The sequence below is a fragment of the Kryptolebias marmoratus genome, unplaced genomic scaffold (genome assembly GCF_001649575.2).
Source record: "Kryptolebias marmoratus isolate JLee-2015 unplaced genomic scaffold, ASM164957v2 Scaffold36, whole genome shotgun sequence".
Taxonomy (NCBI): Eukaryota; Metazoa; Chordata; class Actinopteri; order Cyprinodontiformes; family Rivulidae; genus Kryptolebias; species Kryptolebias marmoratus.
In genome coordinates, this window is record NW_023665770.1 from 42453 (window position 1) to 52309 (window position 9857).

The 9857-nt window shown below is 43.0% G+C and overlaps 1 long non-coding RNA gene across 1 annotated transcript; it reads left to right on the forward strand.

Annotated features, from left to right (window-relative positions):
* The first annotated feature begins 368 nt into the window (after positions 1-368).
* Positions 369-7071, forward strand: LOC119616817. Its single transcript, XR_005232871.1, has 3 exons — positions 369-693; positions 907-1141; positions 6851-7071. It is a non-coding gene; the product is annotated as an uncharacterized LOC119616817 (long non-coding RNA).
* The last annotated feature ends 2786 nt before the right edge of the window (positions 7072-9857 follow it).

The window sequence follows — 9857 nt, forward strand, 5'->3', positions numbered from 1 at the left end:
AACAGAGGTGCAGAGGAGAGGGTTGGGGCAAGGTCTTACTCAGAAGATCCATCTGAATGGCCTTCACTACAGGAAGTGGGGGACTCATTGACTCATTGAAGCAGTACATGGTGGAGAATGACCCACAAAGATGTTCTGATGGGCCAAACTCAAGATCAGGTATTATATAAGTCCATGAATAAAAACAATTTATTCACGTAAACAGGCAAAAAAAAAAAAAGGTGGGGGTGGGAGGGGGGCGGTAAGAGACCTTGACAGCTTTCCATTGATCATTGAATAGCTCAGTAAAAGTAACAGTGGTTTGACTAATGACAATTTGAGATTTTTATAGAATATTAATATGTACCTTAATGAAAATAAAGATGACACTGTTAATATATTATATTATTAGAAAGATTATTTAAAAAACTGTGTACTGTTATTTTTTTCTCCAATTTAGTCATTTTTTGGGAGATTCAGACAATGACAGTGGGGATGAAGATCATCAAAGGAAGAGAATCAGGGGTCGACCCAGACCCTCACCACTACCACCAGCTCCTTCTGTTCCATCAACACCTTGCCATACGCCTGTTGGCGCCCCTCCTTCACCCGCTCCACTGATGCAGATGGAACATCAAACCCCTTCTGCGAGCTACATGCACACACCTACCTGGAGAAGGGGACAGTGTGATTCAAACACCATTCCCCACTCTAGTAAGTAATACTCACACGGTTTGGGGAATTGAATTAAACATTTGAGCATTTCCCTTATACAACCCATATACAACTGTTGTTTGTTCCTATTCTTGGTACTGACTAGTCTTTTATTAAATTTTATTTAAAAGAAAAAAAGAAAATCTTGTTTATCTGCTTCAGTGTGTTGCCCAAGTTTTACTGAAGTTGACTGAATTATATTTTTTCTAACAGCTCTAACAGCTATAGAAGTCAAGATTCACCAGCTTCTCGGCCTAATGGAGCACATAAAAAACCAGCAAAACCAACTAGTTGGTTGGTGAACTACATTACAAGCAAGCTACAGCCAACTGCCCAGGACAACGACATGCCAATCCCAGTACAGTTTCCACTGACATCGTTGGAGGAAGTGGAAAGTTTGGAGGACTGGCTTAAAGATCCTGCAAATTCTCAACTAAAGCAGAATTTGGTCAGTTTTGTTTGTTTTTCCATTTGAAATCCACTTTACATAATGAAATTCTAATCTTTCTCTCCACTGATAAGAACAGTTTCTGAACAAAAATGTTGGACAAGAACATCATGTTCTTTTGTTTGATAATTTATTATGTCCTGTTCAGAATAACTCAGATGTGACTCAATTTCTTGTCAGTATTGTAGTAGTAGTACTACTACTGCTGCCACTACCACTACTACTACTACTACTACTACCACCACAAATTATAATAATAATAATATTGCATTAGTCTTAAATATCACTTTTCTGGACTCATTATTCATTCACACACTGATTATGGTAAGCTACATTGTAGCCACAGCTGCTCTGGGGCTTGTTCCCCTCCTCTGTGCAGAGTCAGACCCATGAGTCCTGCTCCACGTTGAAAGTTCACATTGTTTTGATTCAAACACTAAAACTGGCCAAACTAAAGACTAAATACACAAAACTACATCCTATCTATAAAATCTAAACACTAAGCCTTACAAATCTCTCCAATTTAATTACTTTTTCCAGCTAAACTTCATTCAATTTTTGCATGTTTTTTATTCTTCCTGTAGATTTTTTAATTGCTTGACTAACAATTTTTAGGTCATGGCCAGAAAGGAGGTAGGGTAGGGTTTAATGTTTGTTTGATAGGATAATAATTACACCGTTCTGTCACAGCTTCATCTGTTCCTGCCACGCCTCTTGCTTCTAGTCATGCCACAGCCAAGTAATTTTTCCCAGTTCCCAGTTCCAAGCCACGCCCATGTTACCATGCCCACGTAATCACAGTCATCTGGTTCACCTGTTTATCCCTGCATAATAATCCACAGCCCACAGTTACCCAGTGCCAGATTATTGAATGGTGTATACCAAGTAGATGTCCAACGTACCTGGAAACTGGAGGTTTTCTGATTTTTATATAGCAATCTGGTTGGTGTGCTAATTTTTGTCTGTATCTAGCTTTGGTCCAAACCCAATCCTAATTGGATCCGGGCCAGATGACATGGATTATGAAGGGATCCGGATAGGGTCCGGGCCGGATGATGTGGGTTATGAACACATCTGGATAGGGTCTGGGCCAGGTGATGTGCATTTTGACCGGATTCGGATAGGGTCCGGGCCGGATCTGATCCACATACGTTATCATCATCTGTTCCGGATCCGTTCCGCTGCGCATGTGGACTCCGATCCGGGTCCATTTTACAGACTCATTCCAAAGCCTCTGCTACATCCAGATCTGATCCGGTCAGGAGTCTGTTTGCTATCTGGGAGTAGACAACCGCAGGACTCTGGCGTCGTGCAAGCTCCCTGGTAGTCCAGCGAAGACTTTCCAAAAGTGACCCTTCCTGTCCACAGCGCCTTGGAGGATTAATGAATGCCAGTCCTTCCGACTGTAGTAGTCTGTGAGGTGTACTTGAGGTGCAATGATTGGTATGTGGGAGCCATCAATTGCACCCACACAATTGGGAAACCCCCACTTGTTTTCAAAGTGCTCTGCCATTTCCTTGAATTTCCTTTCATCAGGAAAACAAATTTGTTCTGGCACCAACAAGCTCACCGCTGCAGAACAGAAGTCCTGAACACACTTGCACACTGTAGCTATACTGACTCCAAACAGATGTGCAATGCTCCTATACTCTGAACCAGTGGCTAACTTCCACAGTGCAATGGTGACTCTTTTCTGTAAGGGGACAGTCAAACAAAAAGCTATTGTTTCCCACTTGGCGCATTTTCCTGCACAGGTAGTTGAAGGTCTCTCTGGACATCCTGAAATTATGCATCCACTGGGAGTCCGTGAAAGCTGGAACCGTGATTTCCCACCACTCAGAGGAACGTGCGAAGGCCCACACAGATCACTGGTGGCGACTGTTTACCGACATCTGAAAACACACAATAGGAATATCCATTAATACGTGTATGATGTCAAAATGCTGCATTTCTGACACTAACCATAGGTCATTCACGAAATTCTGAATGGAATTAGTGCATCAATTTGGTACTGCACTACAAGTTTTTGAGTAATAAAACTATAAACAACAGTGTTAGCTTACCATATGACGTCTGTCCCCCAGCTGAAGGCGCTGCAAAGCGTGAAATCTCCGGCGGATAACATCTGTCCTACTCCGCGCAACAATTGCGGCATTCAGAACATTTCCTCCCCGGCGCCTCTGTTCCTGAAGTCGCAGGAGAATCCCCACAAGCTGAAAAAACAGCAACAACACAGGGCCAACGTTGTCCATAGCGCTTTCGTTGTTTACACAAATACAGCCAACATAAGAATTACTAAGATAATTAGACTAAGGTAGTGAAGGAGGGGAGGGAGTGGGATGACAGAGATGACTCAGAAACAGTGGAAAGTGTGCATATGTGTTTGTGTGTGTGTAGAGGTGGTGGAAGACGATGTTGTGCATGTTGTATGAGTGTGTGTGTGGGTGTGTGTGCGTGTGTGTTTGCAGATAAGTCCATGAATCATGTCACAAAGGCAATTGTCTTTGATAATGATGGAATGTTTATCAGCCAGTCCAGAGCAGATCCACAGATGTCCTTAGGCAAGGGAGGGGGCAGAGCATCTTTTTTACATAAAATCCGGGGAGAAATTGAAGATAGCTAGCCAAGGCCGGCAGAAGGGAGCCAGATTCACATAACAGTAATTGTTTTGGGTCAGGCTGACATTATGTTTTCCGTCTGCCTTAAAAAGTCTTGCTGATACTTCTCAATGGTGAATCCAAACAGCCAAATGCCAGGTTCATTCCGCTTGATTCAAGCGAGCAACTTTCTCCAAGATGTAACCCATATCATTCATGAGTCCCGGAACCACAATTTAGCCTGTGGTCCTGTAAAAGGATCGCATCCAACTTGCGGTTCAGCTCCTGTAAGCACACAGTTTGAGTGTTGACTGCCGAATGAGACAGACAGAAAAGAAACACGTCCGCCTTCCACCAGGAGCAGAGAGAAAAGTAGCTTAAAAATTAGCTTAAATGTAGCTTACTGCCATAAGTGTGTGAATGTGTGAATGAATGGTCAGATCAGAGTGGGTTCAATACAAGTACTGACTGATTTTTTTAGGTAGTGATTCGTCCAGATTGTTCTTTTTTAACAGAAGTTTGATAACTGCTGTTTTTAAAGCCTGGGGGAAAACACCTGATCAGAGAGATGAGTTTACTATTTGAAGTAGATCAGATGCAATGACAGGAAGAACTTTCTTAAAGGTTGTAGGAAGGATATTGAGACAGCAGGAGGATGAGCTTAATTGATTTATGATTTCTTCTAAGCTTTTACAGTTGAATAGTTGAAATTTAGTCATTTCCCCTGCATTTGTTATGTTTGGGCATAGCATTGATATTGGAATGGGTGTGGATGTGCAGTTCGACGCTCTAATTTTAAAAATTTTTCTCTGCAAAGTAGTTGGCAAATTCATTGCAGGCCCTCTCAGAGTGGAGTTCAGGTGGTACAGTCACAGGAGAGTTTGTGAGCCTATCAACAGTGGCAAATAAAACACGAGCATTGGTAACGTTTTTGTTTATGACTTATGCAAAGAAAGTTTCCCTTGCATGTTTTAGTGAGGAGTGGTAGCTTCACAGTCTTTCTTTGTAGATTTCATAATAAAGGTGAAGTCGAGTTTTACAGCATTTACGTTCAGCCGTATGACAAAGGTTTGTTGCAGATCTAACTATTTGTGCATATCTCCACGGAGACTTGTTCCTACCAGACATGACCTTCACTTTAATGGGAGCAAATCAATGATATCTGAAATTTTAGAATGGAAGTTATCTACCAACTCATCTACAAGATTCCTGTCTGGATTTCGGGTTTTGTTTGGTTGGTTCTTCAAGTTTCTTTTGGGTTTATTGTTGCTTTTCTTTTGTTATTTAGTTGTCTAGGTTTTAGTTTAGTCCTTGTTCTTGTTGTCTTTGTTTCTTGTCATTCTCCACTTGTCCTCAGTCAGCACTTGTTTACTTGCCACGCCCATCTCCAACTGTCTGCAATTGTAATCACTCACCTGTGACCACTTCCCATATTTATCCTCTATTTTTAAAACCCGGTCATCTCCTCCACTTACTCGCTGGTTCATTTTGTTGTGTTTGTTGTCACATCATAGTAGTCTTGCTCTGGTCTATGTTCTCTGGATTTAGTTTTTGTTTTGTCATGCTGCCATGTCAGCTTTTTGTTTTTGTTTATTTATTTTAATAAATTAATTTCTTTGAAGATGAGTCTGCACTCTGGGTTCACCTCTCTCTCCGCCAAACCTGACAATTACAGCATAGCGGTGAGGAAGGTAGGTACATTTATTTATATAGCACTTTTCAGCACAAGGCGACTCAAAGTGCTTAGGTGAGGTGGAAGAGTAGATTTGATTAAAAGTTTCTGCTGTGCTGTCTGTAAAAGAACGTTTTGTAATAACATCTGTTTTGCTAAGTGAATCAATGGAGACTGTACTTTCTAAGATAAGATAAGATGAGATATTCCTTTATTAATCCCGCAGTGGGGAAATTTGCATTGTTACAGCAGCACAGAGGACAGAACAGAACCAATATACAAAAAAATACAAGTGAATATAAAAAATACTGAAACAGTACAGTAAAAAAATAAGTAAATTCCGATTGTATATGTTAGGGTAAGCAGATAAATGATGTTACACATAGGCTAAAGTAAAGAAATAATTGCACATAGTATCTGAAAGACAAGTTATGTTATGCGTTCGAAAGGAAAGACCTGCGGTATCTTTCCTTCACACACTTAGGGTGCTGCAGCCGGGCACTAAAGGAACTGCTCAGTTCTGTCAGAGAGTGGTGCATGGGGTGGGACGGGTACTCCACCATGCGCTGAAGCTTAGTCCTCATTCTCCTATCTGCCACCACCTCCACTGGGTCAACATGACACCTCAGGACAGAGCTCGATTTCCTGAGGATCTTGTTCAGTCTCCCCCTGTCAGCAGTGGAGATGCCCCAACAGACCACTCCATAAAAGATGGCTGATGCCACCACAGCATCAAAGAAAGCCTTAAGAAGAGCCCCCCGCACACCGAAGTCTCCTCAGGAGATGTAGTCTGCTCAGTCCTTTCTTGTAGAGGTCAGCTGTGTGGTCAGTCCAATCCAGCCTGTTGTTAAGGTGAACACCCAGGTACTTGTAGGACCTCACGATCTCAATGTCCATTCCCTGAATGTTCACTGGCACAGAAGGGGAGTGTTTAGACCTGCGGAAGTCCACCACAAGTTCTTTTGTTTTACCTGTGTTAATCTGCAGACAGTTCTTCTGGCACCATTCCACAAAGTTCTGAATCAGTTCTCTGTACTCCCCATCACTGCCATCCTTAATGAGGCCGACAATAGCCGAGTCATCCAAGAACTTCTGCAAATGACAACTGGCAGAGCTGTACTTAAAGAGTAAAGAGATAACAGAGAAATGATCAGACAGGGCGATATCAGTTACAGAGACCTTGGAAATATTCACACCCTTACTGATTGTAAGGATCCAGAGTTTCTGTCTCCGCCCTACTAGCGGTGCCGAGAACTCTTCCTCCACAGCTGCAGCCGATTACCATGATGAACAGCACCTGTATTTAAGCCTCTGACTGGCTCCTGATCTTCACTGGGGCATTGTGCCTTATGGGTCAGGATCCCAGCCTTAGACCTCTGATTTTGAAGCTCACGGCTATGCTAACCCTTTGCCTTTGTTCTTTCTCCTTTTTTGCCTCAGGAACTGCTGTTCTGCCCTTGTAAATACCTGCCTGCCTGGAACTAACGGTTGCACTTAACTGTGGACTTACCTGTCGTCGGATGCTGGATACTCCTCCTCCTGGACCATCTCTGTGAAACGCATTGTTGCCTCACACATCTTCACTCATCGAACCTGTAAGAAAAGAACAATTATTTACTGCCTCATTCTATGAACAAAACCGAACCTGTACCCGAGACTCACCTTGCTCCCCACCTTGCCGTTTCAGATCCTCCTGACCTGGCCGCTCCTCACTGTTTTTGCACATTGACACCTGTAAATAAAACCACTTACCTTTTAACTTTGTCTCTGCGTCTGGTTTTCGGTTCCACTCTTAAGACAAACCCTAGATTATGTCACTGATAATCAAGTCAAGAGTGTGTCCTCAATTGTGCGTTGCCTGTTTAACATGTTGAGTCAGACCAAAGCTTTCAAGTATGTCACACTTCAAGTAAGTCAATGAAGAAATTTTCCACATAATTTAGGGTTTTGTATAAAGTTAGTGTCAGAGCTCGTCTATGGTCTTTTATCTCAATTCCCAGATATTCAAAAGAGTCGAATTTGCCCAGAAAAATCATTTTACAGTTAAGTGAATCATGAAAAATTGTTGCAACCCCTCCCCCTCTCTTACATTTTCTATTCTCACTCAAGAAATTGTAGTTACGAGGCACTAATTCAATTACTACAGGTGATTCATTATTGTGATTCAACCATGTTCCTGTTAGAAACATAACATCAATATTATGCTCAGTGATGAAGTCATTAACTAATAATCCTTTTGCTGGTAGTGATCTTATATTTAGCAGAGTCAGTTTAAATGACTTGGTGGCAGATAGTTCATGAATTTGAGGTTGCTTTAGACAAGGGATAAATCTGAGGTTTGATTTTAGACCACTGCATTTAGTTTTTCTGTTTTTGGTGAATTTTCTGTTAGAGATCCAGACATATACTGTCCTGTAATGTAGTGCTGGGGGGCCAGACACATTCTGGAGGAAGACAGGTTTAGTACTAATATCTGGACCCCTGTCTCATACCTCAGATACACAGAGTGGTGGTTGCTCTGGGCAGTCAGAGCCAGGTGGTTTTAAAGAAGTAGAGTTTGCTTTGTAGGCACTAAGAAGAGAAGTGGCTAGCAGAACTTGATTGTTCATTTTAGCCATGAAACATGCTCTTTGGGCGCTCATGATAGAAGTACCTAGTGAAAATTGGCAATTTATTTTCTCACCAAAGTTAAGAAACATCAGTTCAGATGTCAAAATTTCTGATGAGCTGTCCTGGTTGTGATGAGACAAGGCCTCTAATAAAGAATCTTGGTTATTTATTGGTGAAGCAGCTGAGCATCATAGTGCTTTATAATGAGGTGAGTCAGAGGGTGATCAGGTGCTAACACAACTGAATGTAAGCTGTCAGGGTCTACATCCAGGGCTTGGCACAAGTGGCTTCCCACTCTAATCAGTCCACTGAGGCTGTCATACTCAGGGGAAAGGGCACTAAGACGACCGCTTGGGCATACAGAGTTGCCTGCTTGGAGGGCTTGGACCTCCTCTGGGAAGCTGTCATTCTGTGTAGAGAGAAGCGCTGGGTCTCTGCTACTAGATGCTCAGTAGCGGTGAAGGAGGTGCAGGGATTGGCGAGTGGCCAGAATCAAGTCCCCCTGATCTGGCAGGATCTGAGATATATATGTGAAACTAAGAAAGCAGTATTTCTTAATTCTTCACTGTCACAGTCTGGGAACCCTGCTGGAGGTTTCCGCCAAGCATCAGGAGTCTGTATGAAGAAGTGAGGACCCTGTGACTAGTGGCTGGAGATAGTGATCTCTGACAGTGGCTTCCCTTTTGTGATGTCATCTGCTGGAGTTTCCTCAGAGCTCACATACCCCCACTGTTCTGGGGAGGTCAACTCCTGTATTTCACAAATCTGAGTTCCCACAAAAACTTTGTCCCTGCAGGAGCTAAACTGGATCAATTGTAGCATGGTAGTAGAATTGGTCCACAGGTAAACAGAGTGCAGGGGTAGTGAGAGTTCAGTTTGGAGCACTTTGGCCAATTAAGCTCCAGTCAGTGCAGCACACAGCTCTAATGTGGGAATTGACACCTGTTTGTGGGGTGCAACTATAGAGCGTGCCATGATGGAGGTGTAGAAATACGCCTGCTGCCCTGTGGCTCTAAGATAGGCCGCGGCTCCATAGGACTTCTCAGAGGCCTTGCAGAAGATGTGAACCACATATGTAGCGCCACTGATGTTGTGAGAAGGGGCGTAGCAGCAAGGGATGATATATGCTGGAGAATAGACAGTTCTTCCTTCCATTCAAGCCAAGACTGAAGCAGGTTTCCTTTTATGGGCTCATCCCCTCCTCTCCTTGTGCTCCACAGGGTCTGCATGATAAGCTTTGCTCTTGTGGTGTAGGGGCAGATATAACAAATACTGGCCGGCTAGTACTTTGTAGATATTGCACAGTGTGACAGTTATATAAGAAACTGGATGGTACTTGTATCCCAGGATGTCGGTTGGGCTTTTAAAGTTTAGCTATCCGATCTGGCCATAATAAGCAGATGAATAACCACCTCAGGGAGGTTGCTGGACCACTGGCGTATCTCAAGTGCACCATGGAGGAATAACTCTCTCATTCTAACAACGAACAACTTGGCCTCTTGTGGGTTAGAATGGGACTGCAGGCAGCTGTCCATATAGAGGGGTGTGTGAACAGAGTTGTAGATATCTTCGTGGGTGTCTCTGTGATTCTTCCCGTGGCTCTGAAGTGCAAATGTAGCACAGCATGTCATAAGGCGTGGAGACAGAGGTGAACCCAGAACGCAGACTCAAAGCGGATGATAATGAGAACTAATTTATTAACTAAAGAAAACAGTCAAAACAAAAGGGCTGACGTGGCAGCAAAACTAACAAAGACAAAATCCAAAAACGAGAGACAGGGCATGGCAAGGAGCAAGACACAAGTAGACAAAACGGAATGATCCAGTGAGTAGTGAAT